This window comes from Xenopus tropicalis, chromosome 5 (genome assembly GCF_000004195.4).
Source record: "Xenopus tropicalis strain Nigerian chromosome 5, UCB_Xtro_10.0, whole genome shotgun sequence".
In the NCBI taxonomy this organism is placed as follows: domain Eukaryota; kingdom Metazoa; phylum Chordata; class Amphibia; order Anura; family Pipidae; genus Xenopus; species Xenopus tropicalis.
Window position 1 is genome coordinate 20,669,677 of NC_030681.2, and position 27,091 is coordinate 20,696,767.

Genomic DNA, 27,091 nt, shown 5'->3' on the forward strand with positions numbered 1-27,091 from the left:
AAGAGGCAACCGCTTGCGTAATATGGTTTTTACTATTGGGACAACTCTACACAAGCAAGGCATGGATTTTTACATACACCAGTATCCTAGTAGACAAGGAGAGGGCACCTGGATTTAAACCAAGGATCTCATGATCGGCAGTCAACCATTGAGCTATACCTCCACATAGTAACATGTGGTTTCCTGACATGGTGGCATGTTTTTGTCAAAAAAAAAAAACAAGGTTTCCTACCAAATAAAGCCCCCTGTAAGCTGATAGTGTGCATAGAGGCACCTAATAGCCAATCTTAGCCCTTATTTGGCTCCTCCATGAACTTTTATGGTGCTTGTGTTGCTCTCCAAGTCTTTATACATTTGACTGTGGCTCACGAGAAAGAAAGGTTGGGGATCCCTGGTTTAATATAATGACAAGAAGGGGGCACCCGGATTTGAACCAGGGACCTCTTGATCTGCAGTCAAATGCTCTACCACTGAGCTATACCCCCACACACAAACAAACTGTACAGTTTTGTTTTTCTGTTACAAGTTGATCCAGGGGCGGGTCCGATTGCCATCTTGGAGTCAGGAAGGAATTTTTTCCCCTCTGTGGCAAATTAGAGAGGCTTCAGATGGGGTTTTTTGCCTTCCTCTGGATCAGCTAGCAGTTAGGCAGGTTATATATAGGCATTATGGTTGAACGTGATGGACGTGTGTCTTTTTTCAATTTAAATTACTATGTTAATATATTACTATGGATGTTCCACTGGGATGCTGGGTTCCACTGATGAGCTAAACCCCCACTGCACCTCCTCTTGGCTTCATAGTCAATTGCCTCTTAATTAGCATTAACCCCTTGCTGGACTAATTCAGGCTGATTGAACAGGAGCAATGGCGCCCTCCTTACTATGCAAGCAATATGCACACAATAGACATCAACTAGAGATTGGTGTAGAGCAGCTTATGACCCTATTCAATTCTTCAATAAGCATTTTTGCATTAAATAACAAATGGTTTGGGCAGAGAAGGGGGGGGGGGGGGGGTGCCAGTTTTAAAACTGAGCTTGTCCTGTCCTGGTTTCCATGTATCAGCAGAGATTCATTGAGGGGTGTTTTTGTCCAGGTTTCAGAACCATGAATATAAACATACAGCACTCTAATGCAGATCAGTACAAACACTGCCTTACAATGATGTAATGAGAAGGGAAGGGTCACGTACAACATAACAATAGTGAACTACCCAACATGTATGTTTACTCCATATGCACAGTAGCAATGTGGGGGTATAGCTCGGGGGTAGAGAATTTGACTGCAGATCGAGAGGTCCCTAGTTCAAGTCTGGGTGTCCCTTTCTTATACCAAAAAATGTGTGGTGTTTTCCTGACAAAACACTGTCACGATTTTTATGGTATACTTTTTATTTCTAAATCACACTGTTACACAGCAAATAATTCATTCAACCATTTAAAGTTTTATTCTTGAACCAACAAATGTATTTTTGGCTGTAATATTGGTGTGTAGTTGCCATCTCAGTGCATTGTGCCTGAGTCTGAGCTTTCAGAAGGAGCCATCACTACACATTAGAACTGCTTTCAGATAAGCTATTATTTCTACTGCTCAATATATTTTCAATAGGACCCAAGTCACATAATAGAAAAACCCTGTTTTTCTAAAGTTTATTTACTCCATATGTAAAAGCACAGGGAAGCCTTCCCTGTGCTTTTACATATGGAGTAAATAAACTTTATACTTTTTATACTAACTCCTTTGGCTGCTGATTTCTACAAATTTTTTGGATTCTCCGGAGTGCCTGCCTGCTATATGTTTTGTTGTTCCCATGATTGCTCCTTCAAGCTGAAAGGTCTGGGGCATGAGCACCCGGACCTATCCCTGTTACGGGTAAGATTTACTTTGTACACAAAGATTTGTGATCACTTCCTCAATTGTATATGTAATACATGTTGGGCAGTTCACTATTGTTATGTTGTAAGTGACCGTTCCCTTCTCTGCATGTATGCAGTCTCAATTTTCTATCCTATGTGGCCATGTGTCTAGGAGATCAAGCACCACCACATCATATCCAAGGGACTGTGCAGTTGGGCACTTTGTTTGCAACATTTGATACTGCAGATATACCTGTTATAAATACCTGGTATAAAAATATTCTGCCCACCCTGGGAGGGAGTAAGGCAAGAACGAGGCAATGACGCTGATGAGCTGTTGGACATAGCTCAGTATAATAGTACAGGAATGGTGTCACTTTGTGGACCAATTCAGGCTGATTCTATATGAGCAATGGTTCCCCGATCATTGTGTAAACAATAGGAATCAGCAGGAGAATGCCATAGAGCAGCTTATGACCCTTAGCAAACACTTCAGTGAGAACTTTTTCCCTAAATTATACTGATTTTGCGCCTAAACTTCCTCAGCCCGGGGTGAGGTGCGCATGTTATTCTTGACATGAAGATCTGCAATCAAGTGCTCTACCATTGAGATACACCCCTGTGCAGTAACAAGTGATTTCCTGACTTGGGGGCAAGTTTTGGTTGAATAAAACCAAGATATCCTACCAAATAAAGCCCCCTGTAAGCTGATAGTGCGCATAGAGGCCCCTAATAGCCAATCACAGCCCTTATTTGGCTCCTCCATGAACTTTTATGGTGCTTGTGTTGTGTTGCTCCCCAAGTCTTTTTACATTTGACTGTGGCTCACAAGTAAGAAAGGTTCAGGACCCCTGATTTAATATAATGACAAGAAGGGGGCACCCGGATTTGAACCAGGGACCTCTTGATCTGCAGTCAAATGCTCTACCACTGAGCTATACCCCCATAAACTTGCTTGGGCACTTGTTAATTAACATAGGTGTGGTGTAAACTAACATTGGGAAGGTTTTGTTTATCTTACAGTACTTACTTATGACTCTGAATGAGTTATTCTTACAGTTTATTTATTTCTTTCCCCATTCAGTTTGTATTGCCAACAGTGGGATGCAGGGGCTACAATATTAGCCCAATCATACAACCAGCAATCCATTCCCAGGGCTTCCATATAGCCTATACTGGCAGATACCATATATCTATGCCAGCATATATAGGCTTAATTCTATTTGAAAATCTGAGTATGTAGTGACTCTTCTTTCATCACAGGGGATGCTGGGGGGTTAATAGAAATTGGCAAAGATTTCTGACACCTAAGACCCCCTTACCTTCCAAAAAGCAAGTTTCCTGTGGGCTGGAGAAGATTTCAGCATTATAGAAATGAAATTTTTTTTTTAAAAACTGCTTGAATTGCTAAATGTGCTCTTGCACCACCTAGTTGTAGACATGAGAATAGCATCCAAGCAGGAGAAACCCTGTTTTTCTATTATGAGACTTGGGTTAACTTATCTGAAAGCAGTTCTATTGTGTAGTGATGGCTCCTTCTGAAAGCTCAGACTCAGGCACAATGCACTGAGATGGCGCCTACACACCAATATTACAAGTAAAAAAATACATTGTTTCTAAATGAGCCAAAATAATATGGACTTTCTCTTTTTTCCCCAAATACTGTCATGGGAATACCTTGTTAAGGCATCAGTTAATAGAGCTTCTCCAGCAGAATCCTGCATTGGAATCCATATTTCAAAAACGCAAACAGATTATTTTTATATTTAATGTTAACATTTTACATAGGGCTAGCCATATTCTTCATTTCCCAGGGTGCCACAGCCATGTGACCTGTTCTCTGATAAACTTCAATAACACTTTACTGCTGAACTGCAAGATAGCAGCTCCCAGTAGGTATCAGAATAGCACTCAATAGTAAGAAATCCAAGTCCGGCTTGGGACTCCCCCAGTTACATGGGAGTAGGAGAAACAATAGATTACCTGAAAGCAGTTCTAATGTGTAGCGCTGGCTCCTTCTGAAAGCTCAGACTCAGGCACATTTACATTTGATTGTGGCTCACGACTAAGAAACATTGGGGACCCCTCCCTGATTTAATATAATGACAAGAAGGGGGCACCCGGATTTGAACCAGGGACCTCTTGATCTGCAGTCAAATGCTCTACCACTGAGCTATACCCCCACTTACACGCATGGTGCTTGTTTTTCCACACACAAACTTATGAAGGTGACTGTACAGTCTTGATTTTCTGTTACAAGTTGTTCCAGGGACTGGTCCGATTGTCATCTTGGAGTCAGGAAGGAATTTTTTTCCCCTCTGCAGCTTCCTTACTATGCAAGCAATATGAAAACAATAGACATCAACTAGAGATTGGTGTAGAGCAGCTTATGACCCTCTTCAATTCTTCAATAAGCATTCATTCATCCTTTTGGCCGATAATGGAAGCCCATTTTGACTACTCCCCTTTTTAAACCACACCCACTTCAAACAAAACCCATGTTTTCACAAGAGCTTTTAAGACCTTACCCAGTATATAATTACACACCTTATTGACAATATAATGACTATTTTCAAATGCTAATAAACTTCCAGAACAAACTCCTGCCAGCTTCACCTCCCACAAGCAGCATAGGGCAGGCAGAGTATGGCACACACAGACAGCATAGGGCAGGCAGAGTATGGCACCCACAGGCAGCATAGGGCAGGCAGAGTATGGCACACAGAGGCAACATAGGGCAGGCAGAGTACGGCACACATAGGCAGCATAGGGCAGGCAGATTATGGCACACACAGGCAGCATTGAACAGGCAGAGTATGGCACACACAGGCAGCATAAAGCAGGCAGAGTATGGCACACATAGGCAGCATAGGACAGACACAGCATGGCACACACAGGCAGCATAGGGCAGGCAGAGTATGGCACACATAGGCAGCATAGGGGAGGTAGAGTATGACACACACAGGCAGCATAAGGCAGGCAGAGTATGGCACACATAGGCAGCATAGGGCAGGCAGAGTATGGCACACACAGGCAGCATAGGGCAGGCAGAGTATGGCACACATATGCAGCATAGGGCAGACAGAGTATGGCACACACAGGCAGCATAGGGCAGGCAGAGCAAGGCAAATACAGGCAGCATAGGGCAGGCAGAGTATGGCACACACAGGCAGCATAGGGCAGGCAGAGTATGGCACACAGGCAGGGTAGGGCAGGCAGAGTATGGCACACACAGGCAGCATAGGGCAGGCAAAGTATGGCACACACAGGCAGGGTAGGGCAGGCAGAGTATGGCACACACACAGGCAGCATAGGGCAGGCAGAGTATGGCACACACAGGCAGCATAGGGCAGGCAGAGTAAGGCACACACAGGCAGCATAGGGCAGGCAGAGTATGGCACACACAGGCAGCATAGGGCAGGTAGAGTAAGGCACACACAGGCAGCATAGGGCAGGCAGAGTATGGCACACACATGCAGCATAGGGCAGACAGAGTATGGCACACACAGGCAGGGTAGGGCAGGCAGAGTAAGGCACATACAGGCAGCATAGGGCAGGCAGATTATGGCACACACAGGCAGCATAGGGCAGGCAGAGTAAGGCGCACACAGGCAGCATAGGGCAGGCAGAGTATGGCACACACAGGCAGCATAGGGCAGGCAGAGTATGGCACACACAGGCAGCGTAGGGCAGGCAGAGTATGGCACACACAGGCAGGGTAGGTCAGGTAGAGTATGGCACACACAGGCAGGGCAGGGCAGTCAGAGTATGGCACACACAGGCAGGTTAGGGCAGGCAGAGTATGGCACACACAGGCAGGGCAGGGCAGTCAGAGTATGGCACACAGAGGCAGCATTATCTGCTTTTTTTGTAGACAAGGTAATAAGACCTTATGTGTTGTCACACCAGTCCTATATTAGAGACACTAGTGATTTCATAGTGAAACTGTCAGAAGATATTGGTAATGTTGAGGACCTCTGGTTGGTCACACTGGATGTAGAGAGCCTCTACACCTCCATCCCACATGATGGGGGTCTGGAGGCTGTCTCAGTAGAGCTAACAGAGGATGTCTCTATGGATGGTTCCCAGAAAAAGTTTGCGATTCAATGCTTGACACTACTTGTTTATAATAATTATTTTCAATTTCAAGATGAATTCTATGTACAGGTACGAGGTACGGCGATGGGGTCCAATGTGGCCCCTGCCTACGCAAACATCTATATGAACCAATTTGAAAAATGATTTGTATATACAAACACATTACATGGTAAATATTGTAAGAAATGGATACGCTATATCGATGATATATAGATATAAATAGTGCACTTCCTTTTATTAAATTTTCCTTGAATGTTAGCTCCGTTGAAATTCCTTCTCTTGATACAAAAGTTTATAAAGGCAATGACAGGTTACTTACTGATCTCTATGTTAAACCCACAGACCGGAACTTGTTACTACATTTCAATTCTTTTCATCCCCCTCAGCTAAAAAGAGCGTTGCCAAAATCTCAATTAAGTAGAGTTAAAAGGATAGTTTCTTCTGAGGAAAGGGTTGATGAAAGATTGAAAGAAATAGGGGGTATCCAAGTGATCTGTTACAGAGACAGCTAGAAGAGGTTCAGACTCAAAACAGAGATGAGATGCTAGAGATGCAGCCAAAGAAGGCAGAAAAACATGTGACCTTTGTGACTCAATATAACACCTTGAGCAAACATGTTGCTCAAATTCTAAGGAGACACTGGTCACTGGTTAGAGATAATTTGCCATATATAAAAGAGTTCGAGAGCCCCCCAGTCATTGCTTACAAGAAAGGGAGGAGTGTGGGTAACTATTTAGTAAGATCAGATTTGGGAACAAACAATGTATATAGAGATGATATGAAAAGGAAATAAGGTACTTTTCCATGTTACAATTGCAATTGCTGCTCAAATGTACAAGTAGGAGAGGTGATATATCCCCCTAGAAAAGGTAATGCAATCAGGTTACGTGGGAGATTCTCGTGTTGCTCAACCTATGCAGTATATGTCATCAAATGCCCGTGTGGGCTGGCATATGTTGGGCAAGAATGGTTCGCGAACGGATAAGAGAACATTAGTCAGCAATTAACACAGGAAAAATAGATCAGGCTGTTGCAGGCCATTTTATTGAATGTGGACAAAGAGTGAATCAGCTTAAATTTCAAGTTGTTGAAATAGTTGAGCCAAAGAGGAGAGGAGGAAATAGATTAAAAGAATTACTATATAGAGAGGCTTACTGGATACGTAAACTGGAAACGTTAATAACGAATATGACTTAAGACCAATCTTTAGATAAAAAATCTTTTCTCTCTTTCTCCCTTATTCTCCTCTTGTCCTGGCCTTTGTTTTTAATTTCATTTTTATGTTTTTTAAAATTTATAAGGGTTTTGTGTTGCAGTTCAACTAACACTTGAAGATACACATTGATCACTTAATTGTAACACATGAGTGTCTACTTAGCTACACTGCTGTTTGATACATTGTTGTAATATAGGAACATCTCCACTAGAGGGTGCACAGGGGATAAAAGGTGCTGTGTGTAATTGCCAATTAGCTTGATAAAAGGTCTTATGTGACCTGAAACGTTGCTGCTGTTGTTGTTTGCCCCCAAAAAACTGTGCAATAAAGGCATTTTAATCTACAAAGACAAGAGGTGCTGTTCCTGTTCTTCTGTACACAGAGGCAGCATAGGGCAGGCAGAGTAAGGCACACACAGGCAGCATAGGGCAGGCAGAGTATGGCACACACAGGCAGCATAGGGCAGGCAGAGTATGGCACACACAGGCAGCATAGGGCAGGCAGAGTATGGCACACACAGGCAGCATAGGGCAGGCAGAGTATGGCACACACAGGCAGCATAGGGCAGGCAGAGTATAGCACACACAGGCAGCATAGGGCAGGCAGAGGTGTGAACAATGGGGAGATTAAAAGGTGTGAACAGTACAGTGGATTAAATTTTTAAACAATACAGAGGTTTACAGCCCTGAATCTGAGGCATGCTTTTTATATGTGTCTCTGATGAAGACCTTCCCCCTCCTTTTGAATGGGGGTCGAAACACATTGGGTTTTTTGATATGTAAAATAGAATTTGTAATTTTTATATAATTTGGATGTGCCCTGCTCCATTTAAAACTTACACAAAGGTAAGCAGTCACAGCAGCCAGACAGGTGGGGGCCACAGACTGCCAGTTGGACAGCACTGGTTTAATATAAGGCTGAGAAAGGGGCACCCGGATTTGAACCAGGGACCTCTTGATCTGCAGTCAAATGCTCTACCACTGAGCTATACCCCCTGATATACAGGCAGTTATTATTTTTCCACACAAACATTATGAAGATGACTGTACAGTTTGTTTTTCTGTTACAAGTTGATCCAGGGACTGGTCCGATTGCCATCTTGGAGTCAGGAATTTTAGAGAGGCTTCAGATTTGGATTTTTGCCTTCCTCTGGATCAACTAGCAGTTAGGCAGGTTTTGTACAGGCTGAACTTGATAGTCATATGTCTTTTTTCAGCCTAACTTACTATGTTAATATGTTGATGAATGTGTGAACTGTGTCATTTCAAGTTTTGGCAACTGGATGGAGCCACTAGGTTATGTAAAAAGTTAATTGTTGTAGTTATAAGAAAGGGGCCTCTAGTGGTAGCTAGTGAGCAGAAATCATTTCATAGAGTTTTGGGAATGTCCCAGGGGTGGAGTCTTTAAAGTGTATAAAAAGGGGACTGGAGAGGAAATGTAAATACCTCATGAGAAGAGAGTTCAGTCGTGGGGTCCCACTGCAAGGCACCTGGAAAGTCTGGTGTTTTGGGCTCAGTCCTGTAAGGGAGGAGGGCTAACTGGACCTCTAGGAAGGCAATGGAGGCTGAGAGTAAGAGTGGGAAGGAACACTGAACGGACCAGAAAGTGAAAGTGCCTGTGAGAAATTATCCAGCCTGACTGTTAAAGTTGTCTGGGCTGTGTGCGCTGTGTCAGTGTCGTGATTTGTGCCTGTATTTATTCGATGAACAGTTACAACTCCTGGCACCTTTGTGCTTAATGTGAGTAACAGTAATGAGGGGATAACTGCCTACAAGCTGAACTGGCCCAGCGAGTAACAACACCATTCCTGTACTATTCTGTTATACGGGAACTCATCATTGCCTTTGCTGCTAGATTTCATGCTTTGGCAATAATGAGATGGGCAGGAATTGATGCAATTCCAATGTCGTGCTGACAGTATTTTGTGTGGGTGTCAGAATCCTGGTGGTTCTGTATTGGACTGCTCCGCAATTAGTTATTAATAACCTCGGCTAAAAGGCTTACGCACCCTGCCAGGGGAGGCACACTGACATATACCAGAGATGTTTAAGACATTAGCTTAAGGTCAGTGGAATCCAGACTCTATATTTTAATATTACTTATTTTTTAATTGAGGGAATAAGGTGCTAAATCATAAATCAGAAAATAATACTTCTAACCTTCTGGAATACACTATACACAGACGAAGGACCCTGGTGGCACACATTCAATGTTATGTGTCAGATTAATAAAAGATAACGGAGGTGCACTGCACTATATCAGCTGGAGACTGGCATAGAGCATGACCCTCAGCAAAGGCTTCAATTAACATTTGTACAGTGAATTATATGGATTTTGGACAAAAGCTTCTTCAGGCAGAGGAGGGGTGCAGGCCCGGATTTGTGGAAAGGCCACAAAGGCCCGGGCCTAGGGCGGCAGAAATTTAGGGACGAAATGCCACCCCGCCGCAACTAAATTTTTTGAATTTTGTTCTCGTACGGAGCAATGGGAACCTCTCCCCACTGTTCCGTATGGGAGTTTAAATGTATGGTATGCGCGCTCGCGCTCTCTGCCGCAGCAGTGGGGGGTTCGCTCGTTCATGCATGCGCACTAGGTGAGGGGGCGGCTACACGAATCTGGAGCTGAAGGGGTCCCATTTTTATCACAGAAAAGGGAATGAATGGAAAGTATGATATTGACTTGCTCTTTTTTGCTAAACACAATTGTATTGATTTAATATAAAGCCAAGAAGGGGGCACCCACAGTTGAACCAGGAACCTCTTGATCAGCAGTCAAATGCTCTACCACTGAGCTATACCCCCAAGATGATGTGCTTGCTAACACAGGTGTGGTGTAACCTAACATTGGGATGGTGTAACCTAACATTGGGATGGTGTAAAGGGAATTGCCAGTGGAAAGCAAAGCTTTGAAGTTCCTCCTGCAGACAACTTTGTGTGACTTCGGAAAACCAAAGCCATGTGTAGGTCTTTCCACTGGCAATGCTCTTTATTGTTGCTGAAATACTTTTCAGGGAGATTAGTCACCCGCGGTAACAGAGATTTATTGTGGGTGACAGAACCCTAAAACCTTGTACCTTGTTACTAACTAACCGGGTCGGAGTGGGGGGTGTGGGTCCCACCGGGGATACAGCCCCAAATGCTCTTTACTCTGCTTTTACCGTTTTACTTTAAATTTATTATCCACAACTTAATTTATCCTTATTTACCATTATAAATAGCTTTTTTACTCAGAATATTAAGAAATTCTCATCTTTGATTAACATTGCAAAACCCTCGTTTTACCTGCTATCAAATGTTCTACCACTGAGTTATACTGGTCAATTGCCTCTTAATTAGCATTAACTTAATAACATTAAAGGTAATGCTGCATGTCAACAGAGAAACACCTGAAATTTACCACACACAGCCACTTAAAGGAGATGTATTGTGTAAAAACAAGAATATGTGCAATATGTGCATTTTACTCCTCTAAATATAGAAGAAATGTGCTCAAAAAACTTGTGTTTCAGACTGAATTATCGAAAATTTCCCCCAAAACCCTACTAGTCCCGCCCATCTGTTCCACTTCCTGCTGCCACCATCCCAGGAAGTAGAGGGGGGCTGGCAGCACTCAGCACACTGCCCTGTAGGACAGGAACCAATCAGCAGTTAGGCTGACCTGATAGGGAACTGAAGCCTGTCTTTGCTTGTGTGACTTCAGGTTTGTGATTGGATGCAGGAAAGCAGCAAACATGATGACAGAATAGTCCACAAATAGTCACTTGCTGTAATTCAGGCTGATTGTACAAGAGCAATGGTGCCCTCCTCACTGTGCCAAACTATAGCCATCAGCTGGAGATTGGCACAGAGCATGGCCCTCAGCAAAGGCTTCAATTAGAATTTGTACAGTAAATGATATGGATTTTGGACATAAGCTTCTTCAGGCAGGGGAGGGGTGCCAGTTTTATCACTGAGCCTGTCCTTGCTTCCGTGTAGCAGAAGGGATTTATCCTTTTGTGCTCAATGCCATGCTTCAGTGCAGTAAAGGGAGTGAATGGAAAGTATGATGCTGACTTGCTCTGTTTAGCTAGACACAATTATATGGATTTACTATAAAGCTGGGAAGGGGGCACCCAGCGTTGAACCAGAGAACTCTTGATCTGCAGTTAAATCCTCTACTACTGAGCTATACCCCAACACATACACACTGGTGAGGCTGGCCACACAGCCGTGGGAAGAACTCATCTTTTTATTATGGGGAGAAAATTTATGTTGGGCATTTCAGTGCCATGTGTTAGTGATCAGTCATAGTGTCTCTCACATTGATCAATGTAAGCAGTGTTTGTACATGATCTGGATTGCACTGTTATATGTGTATATTTATCCACAGTGCATATTAAATGTGCATATTAATAGTTTTACACATAGTATTCTTCTCAGATTAACATCAATCCAGACTCTTTGTTATTATTAATTTTTTTATTGAGACAACAAAGCGCTCCATTATGAGATCGGAATCAGAAAATAATGCTTCTAACGCGTGATTCTACACAAAGTATGAAATGGATTTTCCCTTTTTCCAAAGTTATCAGAAGTAGATTTATGGTTGGTTCAATATAAAGCTGAGAAGGGGGCACCCGGATTTGAACCAGGGACCTCTTGATCTGCAGTCAAATGCTCTACCACTGAGCTATACCCCCACTCACACACACAGGGCAGGTTTTTCCACACAGGTGGGATATATACAAACATTAGGAAGTACAGTTTTGTTTTCTGTTCCCCTGGGATGCTGGGTGGGTGGAATAGAAATCTCTATGGCAGCAGCAAATTTGAGTAATAGGGTCAACAACACAAGAAACCAATTGGTCCAAAGGAAAATCAAGGACCCAGTGGCATAGTGTTAGGTTTGACACTACCAAAACCCACTAAGCAATAGCCCCTCTATACCTCCTTTAAATCTGTAGGGGATCAAAGATCTGATAGGGAGAACCCCGATTGGCTGGATGCCCCAGTGCACTGTTGGGAGAGAGCGAGTGCAGGACTTTGGAGTCAAAAATCAGGGGTGGGTCCAGCAGTTTATAAAGGGAGCCTGTTGTTTTTGCCAGCTTTGAGAGAGAGAGACCCGGAGTGAGTAACCAGCATTTACTGTTGTGTTCAGACTACAAAGAGAGAAGTCTGCAGGGTTGCTGGTGACTGCTAATTCCTCCGTGAGTCTCCGTGTGTGTCCCCTGGGGAGGACAGGTATTGCTCAAGTGCCTGCTATATGGGAGCAGCCGCTATCCCAAAGGGGAAGGTACTCTGGGGCAGGTAGCGCTGCCTGGGGGGACTAAAGAGCTCTTGGGGAAGGGACTGAACTGACATAAGGGTTTTTGCCTATCCGGATCAAAGAGTGGGACTGGCACCTCAAATGACTGTGCCGGGAGTGGATAGACTGCAAAGGATTATCATCTATCCATATAGTGGTTCTTTGCATTATTTCAACTGTTATATAAAGATATCCTGGCTGCAAAGTGTGTGTAATTATTACAGATCTAATGATCATTTGTCTTTTCATTAACAATTATGAATTAGATTAGAATGAGATTAGAGTGTGGATTGATGTGTAAAACTATTAATTTCTTTAACTTGACTTAGGGGAGGGAATTATAAGTAATGTATCAGTGGTTGCAGATAACATAAAACTCTACTCTTAATTCCATCCATGATGTGGCATCCTTGCAACAGGATCTTAACCAACTGGCAATCTGGGCGGCTAAGTGGCAGATGAGATTTAATGTGGATAAATGTAAGGTCATGCACCTGGGATGTAGAAATCTGCAGCCACTTATACCCTTAATGGGACTGCACTAGGCAAATCCATAATGGAGAATGGCCTTGGAGTCCTTGTAGATAATAAACTTGGCTGTAGCAAGCAATGCCAGGTAGTAGTTGCACTTGATGGCGGTGTGTCTTTTTTCAACCTAATTTACTATATCATGTAATTACTTTAGCTATGTGGCTTATACCTCAAGTGCAGTTAGTTTTCTGTATAAAAACAGTCAAAATATATGTTCTACTCCCTGGTGTGACATTAACGTAAGAGTCTCCGTAGCTTCCTGCTGCAGCTCTAGCTGTTGGTAGCATAGATCACACATTCTGATGGGAGGGGGAGTGAAGTCTTATGAATTCTTATGGGAGGGGGTGCAGGAGAGGGGAGAGGGCTGGGCAGACTCCGGCCCTGGGAATGAAGGATTTTTCTGAGAGTGGAGGTCGGATATCCAAGAACATGTTTACAAAAAAGGAGACAAGAAATCCTGTGTTTCTATTGATAGAGGACATTGTTTCTGTGAGTGCTTATGGCTGTATTTGCATAGACCTTTCTGAAAAAGCTTACTTAGTTTTTACCTTTCCTTCTCCCTTAATCTAAGAGTCAGTGAATTTTAGCCTCTGTGTTTTGATATTGCTTAATTTTTCAATGAGATGAAAGAAGCTCCATCATAACATCAGTTCAAAATCAGAGTAATTCAGGACAGGTTTCTCTACATGAGCGAGTATGATATGGACTTTCTCTTACTTCTCTGGATTTAATATAATGCTTTGGAAGGCAGAGCCCACACTTTTTTAGTATAAGTAGGGGGCACCCAGATTTGAACTAGGGACCTCTTGATCTGCAGTTGAACCCTCTACCCCTGAGCTATACCCCACACATGGGGCAGGGCATGCACCCACACAGGAGTGGCTGTAATATGTGTTTTGTTATTATGGCCTTACCAAGACATTGTCAAGGGGAACATTACCCCCCCTCCCAGTTAATCTATAGCCCCTTTAATATAGGACACAACTGTACTGACCCTTGCATCTGCTGACTGGCATTGCCTGATACAGAGAGTTTATTATCCACAAGTGCCAGGTCCTTCTCCATCAGTGATAAATATCACTTGGACCTTGAATTAACAATTTAGATATTTTAAATGGGTTGTTCACCTTTAAATACATGTTTAGTATGATGTAGACATTGATATTCTGAGACAATTTGCAAATGGTCCTCACTTTTTATTTTTAGTTGTTTTACAGTTATTTAGATTTTTGTTCAGCAGCTTTGAAGTTTGGATTTTTTGCAAACAAAAAGCTGGTTGCTAGGACCTTATTTACCTTAGCAACCAGGCAATTGTTTGAATAAGAGACAGAAATATGAACAGAAAAAGCAACGAATCAGAAGACAAGTTATAAAAAGTAACAATAACAAAAACATTGTAGCCATAGAGATTTCTATTCCCCCCACCCAGCATCCCAGGGGAACAGAAACACAAAACTGTACAGTCACCTTCCTAATGTTTGTATATATCCCACCTGTGTGGGAAACCTGCCCTGTGTGTGTAAGTGGGGGTATAGCTCAGGGGTAGAGCATTTGACTGCAGATCAAGAGGTCCCTGGTTCAAATCCGGGTGCCCCCTTCTTGGCTTTATATTGAACCAACCATAAATCTACTTCTGATAAGTTTGGACAAAGGGAAAATCCATTTCATACTTTGTGTAGAATCACTCTGAGAGAGGAAGTCAGACATCCAAGAACATGTTTACCAAAAAGTACACAAGAAATCCTTTTTTTTTTTTTTTATAGAGGCTGTGTTTACCTCGACCTTTCTGATAAAGCTTACTTAGTTTTTACCTTTCCTTCTCCTTTAATCTAAGAGCTCTGGCACACGGGGAGATTAGTCGCCCGCGACAAATCTCCCTGTTCACGGGCGACTAATCTCCCCGAATTGCCAACCCACCGGTGAAAATGTAAGTCGCGATTTCGGCAAATCGCCGAAGTTGCCTCGCGAGGCATTTTCGGCGATTTGCCGAAATCGCGCCGCCGCGTGTGCCATCCCACCGGCGACTTACATTTTCGCCGGTGGGATGGCAATTCGGGGAGATTAGTCGCGCGTGAACAGGGAGATTTGCCGCGGGCGACTAATCTCCCCGTGTGCCAGAGCCCTAAGAGTCAGTGAATTTTAGCCTCTGTCTTTTGATATTGCTTAATGTTTCATTGAGACAACAAGGTGCTCCATCATAACATCAGTTCAAAATCAGAGTAATACTTCCAACCTTCTGGGATCCACCAGGCACAGAAAAAGAACCTGCTGAGGTTTCAGAATATATATATAATATAGATATCTGGAGACTCCAGGAGGGAATAAGGCAGGAATTTAAGCATCAAAGATGCCGATCGGTTGCAGGATATTGTCCTGTGTAACAGAAGAAATAGTGAATTTACTAACAGGACATGTTTTTCTACAAGAGCGAGTATGGCACGGACTTTCTCTTACTTCAAGGGCAGATCCCACACTTTTTCAGTATAAACAGGGGACACCCAGATTTGAACTAGGGACCTCTTCATTTGCAGTCAAACGCTCTACCCCTGAGCTATACTCCCACACATGGGGCAGGGCATGCTTACCCCCCCTCCCAGTTAATCTATAGCCCCGTTAATATAGGGCAAACCTGTACTGACCCTTGCTTCTGCTGACTGGCATTGCCTGATACAGAGAGTTTATTATCCACAAGTACCAGGTCAATGATAAAACTAAACTGTACAGTCACCTTCCTAATGTTTGTATATATCCCACCTGTGTGGGAAACCTGCCCTGTGTGTGTATGTGGGGGTATAGCTCCGTGGTAGAGCATTTGACTGCAGATCAAGAGGTCCCTGGTTCAAACCTGGGTGCCCCCTTCTGAGCAGCTGCCATTTTAACTTGGTCTCCGTAGCTTCCTGCTGCAGCTCTAGTTGTTGGTAGCATAGATCACACATTCTGATGGGAGGGGGAGCAGGAGAAGGGAAAAGGGAGAGAGCTGGGCAGATTTCGGCCCCAGGAATGAAGGATTTTTGAGAGTGGAGGTCAGATATCCAAGAACATGTTTACAAAAAAGGAGACAATAAATCATGTGTTTCTTTTGATAGAGGACTCAGTGCAGCTATTCTTTGAGTGCTTATGGCTGTATTTACATAGACCTTTCTGATAAAGCTTACTTCGTTTTTACCTTTCCTTCTCCTTTAATCTAAGAGTCAGTGAATATTAACTTCTGTGTTTTGATATTGCTTAATTTTTCATTGAGACAACAAGGTGCTCCATCATAACATCAGTTCAAAATCAGAGTAATACTTCCAACCTTCTGGGATCCACCAGGCACAGAAAAAAAACCTGCTGATGTTTCAGAATATATATATAATATAGATATCTGGAATTTCTCTTACTTTTCTTGACTAAGGGCAGAGCCCACACTTTTTTAGCATAAGCAGGAAGCACCCAGATTTGAACTAGGGACCTCTTGATCTGCAGTCAAATGCTCTACCCCTGAGCTATACCCCCACACATGGAGCAGGTGCATGCTTACCCACACAGGAGTGGCTGTAATATGTGTCTTGTTATTATGGCCTTACCAAGACATTGTCAAGGGGGACAATTACCCCCCCCTCCCATTTAATCTATAGCCCCTTTAATATAGGACAAAACTGTACTATCACACCTGTGTGGGAAACCTGCCCTGTGTGTGTAAGTGGGGTTATAGCTCAGGGGTAGAGCATGTGACTGCAGATCAAGAGGTCCCTGGTTCAAATCCGGGTGCCCCTTTCTCAGCTTTATATTGAACCAACCATAAATCTACTTCTGATAAGTTTGGAAAAAGGGAAAATCCATTTCATACTTTGTGTAGAATCACTCTGAGCTGAACCTGATACTGTTACACCGTGTGTAAAACTACTGATTTATTTAACTTGACTTACGGGAGGGAATTATAAGTAATGTATCAGTGTTTGCAGATGACACAAAACTCCAGTCAATTCTATCCAGGATGTGGCATCCTTGCAGCAGGATCTTGACAAACTGGCAATCTGGGCGGCTAAGTGGCAGATGGGATTTAATGTGGATAAATGTAAGGTCATGCACCTGGGATGTAGAAATCTGCAGCCACTTATACCCTTAATGGGACTGCACTAGGCAAATCCATAATGGAGAAGGACTTTGGAGTCCTAGAGATAATAAACTTGGCTGTAGCAAGTAATGCCAGGTAGTAGTTAAACTTGATGGCGGTGTGTCTCTTTTCATCCTAACCTACTATATTATATAATTACTTTAGCTATATGGCTATTACCCCAGGTGCAGTTGGTTTTCTGCCTAAAAAAAGTCAAACTTTAAATGTTCTGCTCCCTGGGGTGACATTAAAGGAGAAGGAATGTCATTTTGGCATTACTGCCAATATATTAGTGCCACCTAGAACACTATATTTATTCTGCAGAAAGCTTTACCATGCCTGAGTAAAAAGCCCTAGAATTTCCCTCTCTTTTTTTAAGATAGCAGCTGCCATTTTAACTTGGTCTCCGTAGCTTCCTGCTGCAGCTCTAGCAGTTGGTAGCATAGATCACACATTCTGATGGGAGGGGGAGTGAAGTCTTATGAATTCTTAGGGGAGGAGGAAGCAGGAGAAGGGAGAGGTGAGAGAGCTGGGCAGACTCCGGCCCTGGGAATGAAGGATTTTTCTAAGAGTGGAGGTCGGATATCCAAGAACATGTTTACAAAAAAGGAGACAAGAAATCCTGTGTTTCCTTTGATGGAGGACCTAGTGCAGCGTTTCTGTGAGTGCTTATGGCTGTATTTACATAGACCTTTCTGATAAAGCTTACTTAGTTTTTACCTTTCCTTCTCCTTTAATGTAAAAGTCGGTGAATATTTACTTCTGTGTTTTGATATTGCTTAATTTTTCACTGAGATGAAAGAAGCTCCATCATAACATCAGTTCAAAATCAGTGTTATACAGGATAGGTTTCTCGCGAGTATGATATGGACTTTCTCTTACTTCTCTGGATTTAATATAATGCTTTGAAAGGCAGAGCCCACACTTTTTTAGTATAAGCAGGGGGCACCCAGATTTGAACTAGGGACCTCTTGATCTGCAGTCAAATGCTCTACCCCTGAGCTATACCCCCACACATTGGGCAGGGCATGCTTACCCACACAGGAGTGGCTGTAATATGTGTTGTGTTATTATGGCCTTACCAAGACATTGTCAAGGGGGACAATTACCCCTCTCCCAGTTAATCTATAGCCCCTTTATTATAGAACAAACATGTACTGACCCTTGCATCTGCTGACTGGCATTGCCTGATACAGAGAGTTTATTATCCACAAGTACCAGGTCCTTCTCCATCGATGAAAATACCACTTGGACCTTGAATTAACAGTTTAGATATTTTAAATGGGTTGTTCACCTTTAAATACATGTTTAGTATGATGTAGACATTGATATTCTGAGACAATTTGCAAATGGTCTTCATTTTTTATTTTTAGTTGTTTTACAGTTATTTAGATTTTTCTTCAGCAGCTTTGAAGTTTGGCTTTTTTGCAACAAGCTGGTTGCTAGGGTCTTATTTACCTTAGCAACCAGGCAATTGTTTGAATAAGAGACAGAAATATGAACAGAAAAAGCAACGAATCAGAAGACAAGTTATAAAAAGTAACAATAACAAAAACATTGTAGCCATAGAGATTTCTATTCCCCCCACCCAGCATCCCAGGGGAACAGAAACACAAAACTGTACAGTCACCTTCCTAATGTTTGTATATATCCCACCTGTGTGGGAAACCTGCCCTGTGTGTGTAAGTGGGGGTATAGCTCAGAGGTAGAGCATTTGACTGCAGATCAAGAGTTCTCTGGTTCAAATCCAGGTGCCCCCTTCTTGGCTTTATATTGAACCAACCATAAATCTTCTTCTGTTAAGTTTGGACAAAGGGAAAATCCATTTCATACTTTGTGTAGAGTCACTCAGAGAAAGGAAGTCAGATATCCAAGAACATGTTTACAAAAAAGTAGACAAGAAATCCTGGGGTTTTTTGTTATAGAGGCTGTATTTACATAGACCTTTCTGATAAAGATTCTTAGTTTTTACCTTTCCTTCTCCCTTAATTTATTAGTCAGAGAATTGTAGCCTCTGTGTTTTGATATTGCTTAATTTTTCATTGAGACAACAAGGTGCTCCATCATAACATCAGTTCAAAATCAGAGTAATACTTCCAACCTCCTGGGATCCACCAGACACAGAAAAAGAACCTGCTGAGGTTTCAGAATATATATATAATATAGATATCTGGAGACTCCAGGAGGGAATAAGGCAGGAATTTAAGCATCAAAGATGCCGATCAGTTGCGGGATATTGTCCTGTGTAACAGAAGAAAAGGTGAATTTACTAACAGGACATGTTTTTCTATAAGAGCGAGTATGATACGGACTTTCTTTTACTTCAAGGGCAGAGCCCTCACTTTTTTAGTATAAGTAGGGGGCACCCAGATTTGAACTAGGGACCTATTAATCTGCAGTCAAATGCTCTACCCCTGAGCTATACCCCCACACATGGGGCAGGGCATGCTTACCCACACAGGAGTGGCTGTAATATGTGTTGTGTCATTATGGCCTTACCAAGACATTGTCAAGGGGAACAATTACCCCCCCTCCAAGTTAATCTATAGCCCCGTTAATATAGGGCAAACCTGTACTGACCCTTGCATCTGCTGACTGGCATTGCCTGATACAGAGAGTTTATTATCCACAAGTACCAGGTCCTTCTCCATCAATGATAAAACTAAACTGTACAGTCACCTTCCTAATGTTTGTATATATCCCACCGGTGTGGGAAACCTGCCCTGTGTGTGTAAGTGGGGGTATAGCTCAGGGGTAGAGCATTTGACTGCAGATCAAGAGGTCCCTGGTTCAAGTCCGGGTGCCCCCTTCTCACCATTATGTTGAATCAACCATAAATCTACTAATCATTACTGCCAATAGATTAGCCACAGTAGTGCAAACTAAAACACTATATTTATTCTGCAGAAAGCTTTACCATACCTGAGTAAACAGCCCTAGAATCTCCCTCCCTTTGTTTAAGATAGCAGCTGTAATTTTTGCTTGGTCTCCGTAGCTTTCTGCTGCAACTCTAGCTGTTGGCAGCATCAATCACACTTTCTTATGGGAGGGGGAGTGAATTCTTATGGATTGTGGGAGCAGAAGAAGGGAGAAAGGAGAGAACGGGGCAGACTCTGGCCCCGGGAATGAAGGAGTTTTCTGACAGAGGAGGTCACATATCGAAGAACATGTTTACAAAACAGGAGACAAGATATCCTGAGAGAAATTGGCAGACTCTGGCCCCGGGAATGAAGGATTTTTCTGAGAGAGGAGGTCAGATATCGAAGAACATGTTTACAAAACAGGCAACAAGATATCCTGTGTTTCTCAGAGGGAATAAGGCATTTACTAAGAGGACACATTTTTCTACAAGAGCAAGTATGATATGGACTTTCTCTTACTTCAAGGGCAGAGCCCACACTTTTTAGTATAAGTAGGGGGCACCCAGATTTGAACTAGGGACCTCTTGATCTGCAGTCAAATGTTCTACCCCTGAGCTATAGCCCCACACATCAGGCAGGGCATGCTTACCCACACAGGAGTGGCTGTAATATGTGTTTTGTTATTATGGCCTTACCAAGACATTGTCAAGGGGAACATTACCCACCCTCCCAGTTAATCTATAGCCCCTTGGACCTTGAATTAAAAGTTTAGATATTTTAAAGGGGTTGTTCACCTTTAAATACATTTTTAGTATGATGTATTGATTTTCTGAGACAATTTGCAAATTGTCTTCATTTTTTATTTGTAGTTGTTTTACAGTTATTTAGATTTTTGTTCAGCAGCTTTGAAGTTTGGCATTTCAGCAACAAGCTGGTTGCTAGGGTCTTATTGAATTAACAGTCTAGATATTTTAAAGGGGATGTGCACCTTTGAATATATTTTTAGAATGATGTAGACATTGATATTCTGAGACAATTTGCAAATGGTCTTCATTTTTTATTTTCAGAGGTTTTCTCGGTTATTTTTATTTTTGTTTCAAGCTTCCACAACAATCTGGTTGCTAGGCTCTTATTTACCTGAACAACCAGGCAGCTGTTTCAATAAGAGACAGAAATATGAACAGAAGAGGGACCGAATCAAAGATAAGTAATAAAAAGTAACAAAAATTTTAGCCTCCCAGAGCAATAGTTTTGGCTGCCGGGGTCAGTGACCCCCATTTAAAAAATAGAAAGAAGCAGAAGAAGAAGGGAAATAAACTATACAAATTACTCAAATTTGCTGCTGCCATAGAGACTTCTATTCCCCCCACCCAGCATCCCAGGGGAACAGAAACACAAAACTGTCACCTTCCTAATGTTTGTATATATCCCACCTGTGTGGGAAACCTGCCCTGTGTGTGTGTAAGTGGGGGTATGGCTCAGGGGTAGAGCATGTGACTGCAGATCAAGAGGTCCCTGGTTCAAATCCGGGTGCCCCCTTCTCAGCTTTATATTGAACCAACCATAAATCTACTAATCATTACTGCCAATAGATTAGCCACAGTAGTGCAAGCTAAAACGCAATATTTATTCTGCAGAAAGCTGAGTAAACAGCCCTAGAATCTCCCTCCCTTTGTTTAAGATAGCAGCTGTAATTTTTGCTTGGTCTCCGTAGCTTCCTGCTGCAGCTCTAGCTGTTGGCAGCATCAATCACACTTTCTTATGGGAGGGGGATTGAATGCTTATGGATTGTGGGAGCAGAAGAAGGGAGAGAGGAGAGAAATTGGCAGACTCTGGCCCCAGGAATGAAGGATTTTTCTGAGAGAGGAGGTCAGATATCGAAGAACATGTTTACAAAACAGGAGACAAGATATCCTGTGTTTCTCAGAGGGAATAAGGCAGGAATTTAAGCATCAAATATACCAAACAGTTGCAGGATATTGTCCTGTGTAACAGAAGAAATTGTGCATTTGCTATCAGCACATTTTTCTACAAGAGCGAGTATGATATGGACTTCTTTTACTTCAAGGGCAGAGCCCACACTTTTCAGTATAAGAAGGGGCACCTAGATTTGAACCAGGGACCTCTTGATGTGCAGTCAAATGCTCTACCCCTGAGCTATACCCCCACACATGGGGCAGGGCATGCTTACCCTCACAGGAGTGGCTGTAATATGTTTTTGTTATTATGGCCTTACCAAGACATTGTCAAGGGGACAATTACCCACCCTCCCAGTTAATCTATAGCCCCTTGGACCTTGAATTAACAGTTTAGATATTTTAAAGGGGTTGTTCACCTTTAAATACATTTTTAGTATGATGTAGATATTAATTTACTGAGACAATTTGCAAATTGTCTTCATTTTTTATTTGTAGTTGTTTTACAGTTATTTAGATTTTTGTTCAGCAGCTTTGAAGTTTGGCATTTCTGCAACAAGCTGGTTGCTAGGGTCTTATTTACCTTAGCAACCAGGCAATTCTTTGAATAAGAGACAGAAATATGAACAGAAAAAGCAACAAATCAGAAGATAATTAATAAAAAGTAACAATAACAAAAAAATTGTAGCCTCACAGAGCACCAGTTTTTGGCTGCCGGGGTCAGTGACCCCCCACTTGAAAACTAGAAAGAAGCAGAAGAAGAAGGGAAATAAACTATACATATTACTCAAATTTGTTGCTGCCATAGAGACTTCTATTCCCCCCACCCAGCATCCCAGGGGAACAGAAAAACAAAACTGTCACCTTCCTAATGTTTGTATATATCCCACCTGTGTGGGAAACCTGCCCTGTGTGTGTAAGTGGGGGTATAGCTCAGTGGTAGAGCATTTGACTGCAGATCAAGAGGTCCCTGATTCAAATCCGGGTGCCCCCTTCTTAGCTTTATATTGAACCAACCATAAATCTACTTCTGATAACTTCGAAAAAAGGGAAAATCCATTTCATACTTTGTGTAGAATCACTCTGAGCTGAACCTGATACTGTTACACCGTGTGTAAAACTACTGATTTATTTAACTTGACTTACGGGAGGGAATTATAAGTAATGTATCAGTGTTTGCAGATAACACAAAACTCCAGTCAGTTCTACCCAGGGTGTGACATCCCTGCAGCAGGATCTTGACCAACTGGCAATCTGGGCAGCTAAGTGGCAGATGAGATTTAATGTGGATAAATGTAAGGTCATGCACCTGGGATGTAGAAATCTGCAGCCACTTATACCCTTAATGGGACTGCACTAGGCAAATCCATAATGGAGAAGGACCTTGGAGTCCTTGTAGATAATAAACTTGGCTGTAGCAAGCAATGCCAGGTAGTAGATGAACTTGATGGCGCTGTGTCTTTTTTCACCCTAACCTGCTATGTTATGTAATTACTTTAGCTATATGGCTATTACCCCAGGTGCAGTTGGTTTTCTGCCTAAAAAAAGGCAAACTTGAAATGTTCTGCTCCCTGGGGTGACATTAATGGAGAAGGAAAGTACTTTTGGCATTACTGCCAATATATTAGTGCCACCTAGACCACTATATTTATTCTGCAGAAAGCTTTACCATACCTGAGTAAACAGCCCTAGAATTTCCCTCTCTTTTTTTAAGATAGCAGCTACCATTTTAACTTGGTCTCCGTAGCTTCCTGCTGCAGCTCTAGCTGTTGGTAGCATAGATCACACATTCTGATGGGAGGGGGAGTGAAGTCTTATGAATTCTTATAGGAGGGGGGAGCAGGAGAAGGGAAAGGGGAGAGAGCTGGGAAGATTTTGGCCCCGGGAACGAAGGATTTTTGAGAGTGGAGGTCGGCTATCCAAGAACATGTTTACAAAAAAGGAGACATGAAATCATGTGTTTCTTTTGATAGAGGACTCAGTGCAGCTTTTCTTTGAGTGCTTATGGCTTTATTTACATAGACCTTTCTGATAAAGCTTACTTATTTTTTACCTTTCCTTCTCATTTAATCTAAGAGTCAGTGAATTTTCGCCTCTGTGTTTTGATATTGCTTAATGTTTCATTGAGACAACAAGGTGTTCCATCATAACATCAGTTCAAAATCAGAGTAATACTTCCAACCTTCTGGATCCACCAGACACAGAAAAAGAACCTGCTGATGTTTCAGAATATATATATAATATAGATATCTGGAATTTCTCTTACTTCTCTTGATTTAATGGCAGAGCCCACACTTTGTAGTATAAGCAGGGGGCACCCAGATTTGAACTAGGGACCTCTTGATCTGCAGTCAAATGCTCTACCCCTGAGCTATACCCCCACACATGGGGCAGGGCATGCTTACCCACACAGGAGTGGCTGTAATATGTGTTGTGTTATTATGGCCTTACCAAAACATTGTCAAGGGGGCCATTACCCCCCCTCCCAGTTAATCTATAGCCCCTTTAATATAGGGCAAACCTGTACTGACCCTTGCATCTGCTGACTGGCATTGCCTGATACAGGGAGTTTATTATCCACAAGTACCAGGTCCTTCGCCACCAGTGATAAATACCACTTGGACCTTGAATTAACAGTTTAGATATTTTAAAGGGGATGTGCACCTTTAAATACATTTTTAGTATTACGTAGACATTGATATTCTTAGACATTTTGCAAATGGGTTTCATTTTGTATTTTTAGTGGTTTTACAGTTATTTAAATTTTTGTTCAGCAGCTTCCAAGTTTGGCATTTCTGCAACAATCTGGTCTTATTTACCTTAACAACCAGGAAGCTGTTTAAATAAGAGACAGAAATATGAACAAAAGAGGGACCGAATCAGAAGATAAGTAATAAAAAGTAACAATAACAAAAAAACTGTAGCCTCACAGAGCAATCCCAGCATCCCAGGGGAACAGAAAAACAAAACCGTAAGTCACCTTCCTAATGTTTGTATATATCCCACCTGTGTGGGAAACCTGCCCTGTGTGTGTAAGTGGGGGTATATATGTGGGTAAATGTAAGGTCATGCACCTGGGATGTAGAAATCTGCAGCCACTTATACCCTTAATGGGACTGCACTAGGCAAATCCATAATGGAGAAGGACCTTGGAGTCCTTGTAGGTAATAAACTTGGCTGTAGCAAGCAATGCCAGGTAGTAGGTAAACTTGATAGCGCTGTGTCTTTTTTCATCCTAACCTACTATGTTATGTAATTACTTTAGCTATATGGCTATTACCCCAAGAGCAGTTGAAGTCAGTGGAGTCAGTGAATTTTAGCCTCTGTGTTTTGAGATTGCTTAATTTTTCATTGAGGTGACTAAAGCTCCATCATAACATCAGTGTAATACAGGATAGGTTTACTACATAAGCGAGTATGATATGGACTTTCTCTTACTTCTCTGGATTTAATATAATGCTTTGTAAGGCAGAGCCCACACTTTTTTAATATAAGCAGGGGGCACCCAGATTTGAACTAGGGACCTCTTGATCTGCAATCAAATGCTCTACCCCTGAGCTATACCCCCACACATGGGGCAGGGCATGCTTACCCACACAGGAGTGGCTGTAATATGTGTTTTGTTATTATGGCCTTACCAAGACATTGTCAAGGGAACAATTACCCCTCTCCCAGTTAATCTATAGCCCCTTTATTATAGGGCAAAACTGTACTGACCCTTGCATCTGCTGACTGGCATTGCCTGATACAGAGAGTTTATTATCCACAAGTACCAGGTCCTTCGCCATCAGTGATAAATACCACTTGGACCTTGAATTAACAGTTTAGATATTTTAAAGGGGTTGTGCACTTTTAAATACATTTTTAGTATGATGTAGACATTGATATTCTGAGACAATTTGCATTTTTTATTTTTACTGGTTTTACAGTTATTTAGATTTTTGTTCAGCAGCTTTCAAGTTTGGCATTTCTGCCATTTCTGCCATTGCTAGGGTCTTTTTTACCATAGCAACCAGAAAGAGGGACTGAGTCAGAAGATAAGTAATAAAGAGTAACAATAAAAAAAAAATTGTAGCCTCACAGAGCAATAGTTTTGGCTGCCGGGGTCAGTGACCCCCATTTAAAAAATAGAAAGAAGCAGAAGAAGAAGGGAAATAAACGATACAAATTACTCAAATTTGCTGCTGCCATAGAGACTTCTATTCCCCCCACCCAGCATCCCAGGGGAACAGAAAAACAAAACTGTACAGTCACCTTCCTAATGTTTATATATATCCCACCTGTGTGGGAAACCTGACCTGTGTGTGTAAGTGGGGGTATAGCTCAGGGGTAGAGCTTTTGACTGCAGATGAAGAGGTCCCTGGTTCAAATGTAGGTGTCTCCTTCTTGGCATTATATTGAACCAACCATAAATCTTCTTCTGTTAAGTTTGGACAAAGGGAAAATCCATTTCATACTTTGTGTAGAGTCACTCTGAGAGAGGAAGTCAGATATCCAAGAACATGTTTACAAAAAAGTAGACAAGAAATCCTGGGGTTTTTTGTTATAGAGGCTGTATTTACAAAGACCTTTCTGATAAAGCTTACTTAGTTTTTACCTTTCCTTCTGCCTTAATTTATTAGTCAGAGAATTGTAGCCTCTGTATTTTGATATTGCTTAATTTTTCATTGAGACAACAAGGTGCTCCATCATAACATCAGTTCAAAATCAGAGTAATACTTCCAACCTTCTGGGATCCACCAGACACAGAAAAAGAACCTGCTGAGGTTTCAGAATATATATATAATATAGATATCTGGAGACTCCAGGAGGGAATAAGGCAGGAATTTAAGCATCAAAGATGCCGATCAGTTGCGGGATATTGTCCTGTGTAACAGAAGAAACAGTGAATTTACTAACAGGACATGTTTTTCTACAAGAGCGAGTATGGCACGGACTTTCTCTTACTTCAAGGGCAGATCCCACACTTTTTTAGTATAAGTAGGGAGCACCTGGATTTGAACCAGGGACCTCTTGATCTGCAGTCAAATGCTCTACCCCTGAGCTATACCCCCACACATGGGGCAGGGCATGCTTACCCACACAGGAGTGGCTGTAATATGTGTTGTGTCATTATGGCCTTACCAAGACATTGTCAAGGGGAACAATTACCCCCCCTCCAAGTTAATCTATAGCCCCGTTAATATAGGGCAAACCTGTACTGACCCTTGCATCTGCTGACTGGCATTGCCT

The 27,091-nt window shown here is 42.3% G+C and overlaps 14 non-coding genes across 14 annotated transcripts; 4 read left to right on the forward strand and 10 right to left on the reverse strand.

Moving 5' to 3' along the window:
• Nucleotides 1-413: 413 nt before the first annotated feature.
• Nucleotides 414-485, reverse strand: trnac-gca. The gene has a single exon. It is a non-coding gene; the product is annotated as a tRNA-Cys (tRNA).
• Nucleotides 486-2,731: 2,246 nt separating this feature from the next.
• trnac-gca lies at nucleotides 2,732-2,803 on the reverse strand. Its single transcript has one exon. It is a non-coding gene; the product is annotated as a tRNA-Cys (tRNA).
• A 1,166-nt stretch (nucleotides 2,804-3,969) lies between these two features.
• On the reverse strand, nucleotides 3,970-4,041 carry trnac-gca. The gene has a single exon. It is a non-coding gene; the product is annotated as a tRNA-Cys (tRNA).
• Nucleotides 4,042-8,095: 4,054 nt separating this feature from the next.
• trnac-gca lies at nucleotides 8,096-8,167 on the reverse strand. The gene has a single exon. It is a non-coding gene; the product is annotated as a tRNA-Cys (tRNA).
• A 3,611-nt stretch (nucleotides 8,168-11,778) lies between these two features.
• On the reverse strand, nucleotides 11,779-11,850 carry trnac-gca. Its single transcript has one exon. It is a non-coding gene; the product is annotated as a tRNA-Cys (tRNA).
• A 2,661-nt stretch (nucleotides 11,851-14,511) lies between these two features.
• Nucleotides 14,512-14,583, forward strand: trnac-gca. Its single transcript has one exon. It is a non-coding gene; the product is annotated as a tRNA-Cys (tRNA).
• Nucleotides 14,584-16,409: 1,826 nt separating this feature from the next.
• trnac-gca lies at nucleotides 16,410-16,481 on the reverse strand. The gene has a single exon. It is a non-coding gene; the product is annotated as a tRNA-Cys (tRNA).
• A 1,541-nt stretch (nucleotides 16,482-18,022) lies between these two features.
• On the reverse strand, nucleotides 18,023-18,094 carry trnac-gca. Its single transcript has one exon. It is a non-coding gene; the product is annotated as a tRNA-Cys (tRNA).
• A 1,725-nt stretch (nucleotides 18,095-19,819) lies between these two features.
• trnac-gca lies at nucleotides 19,820-19,891 on the forward strand. Its single transcript has one exon. It is a non-coding gene; the product is annotated as a tRNA-Cys (tRNA).
• A 1,519-nt stretch (nucleotides 19,892-21,410) lies between these two features.
• Nucleotides 21,411-21,482, forward strand: trnac-gca. Its single transcript has one exon. It is a non-coding gene; the product is annotated as a tRNA-Cys (tRNA).
• Nucleotides 21,483-22,781: 1,299 nt separating this feature from the next.
• Nucleotides 22,782-22,853, forward strand: trnac-gca. Its single transcript has one exon. It is a non-coding gene; the product is annotated as a tRNA-Cys (tRNA).
• Nucleotides 22,854-24,168: 1,315 nt separating this feature from the next.
• On the reverse strand, nucleotides 24,169-24,240 carry trnac-gca. The gene has a single exon. It is a non-coding gene; the product is annotated as a tRNA-Cys (tRNA).
• Nucleotides 24,241-25,355: 1,115 nt separating this feature from the next.
• Nucleotides 25,356-25,427, reverse strand: trnac-gca. The gene has a single exon. It is a non-coding gene; the product is annotated as a tRNA-Cys (tRNA).
• A 1,414-nt stretch (nucleotides 25,428-26,841) lies between these two features.
• trnac-gca lies at nucleotides 26,842-26,913 on the reverse strand. The gene has a single exon. It is a non-coding gene; the product is annotated as a tRNA-Cys (tRNA).
• Between the last annotated feature and the right edge of the window lie 178 nt (nucleotides 26,914-27,091).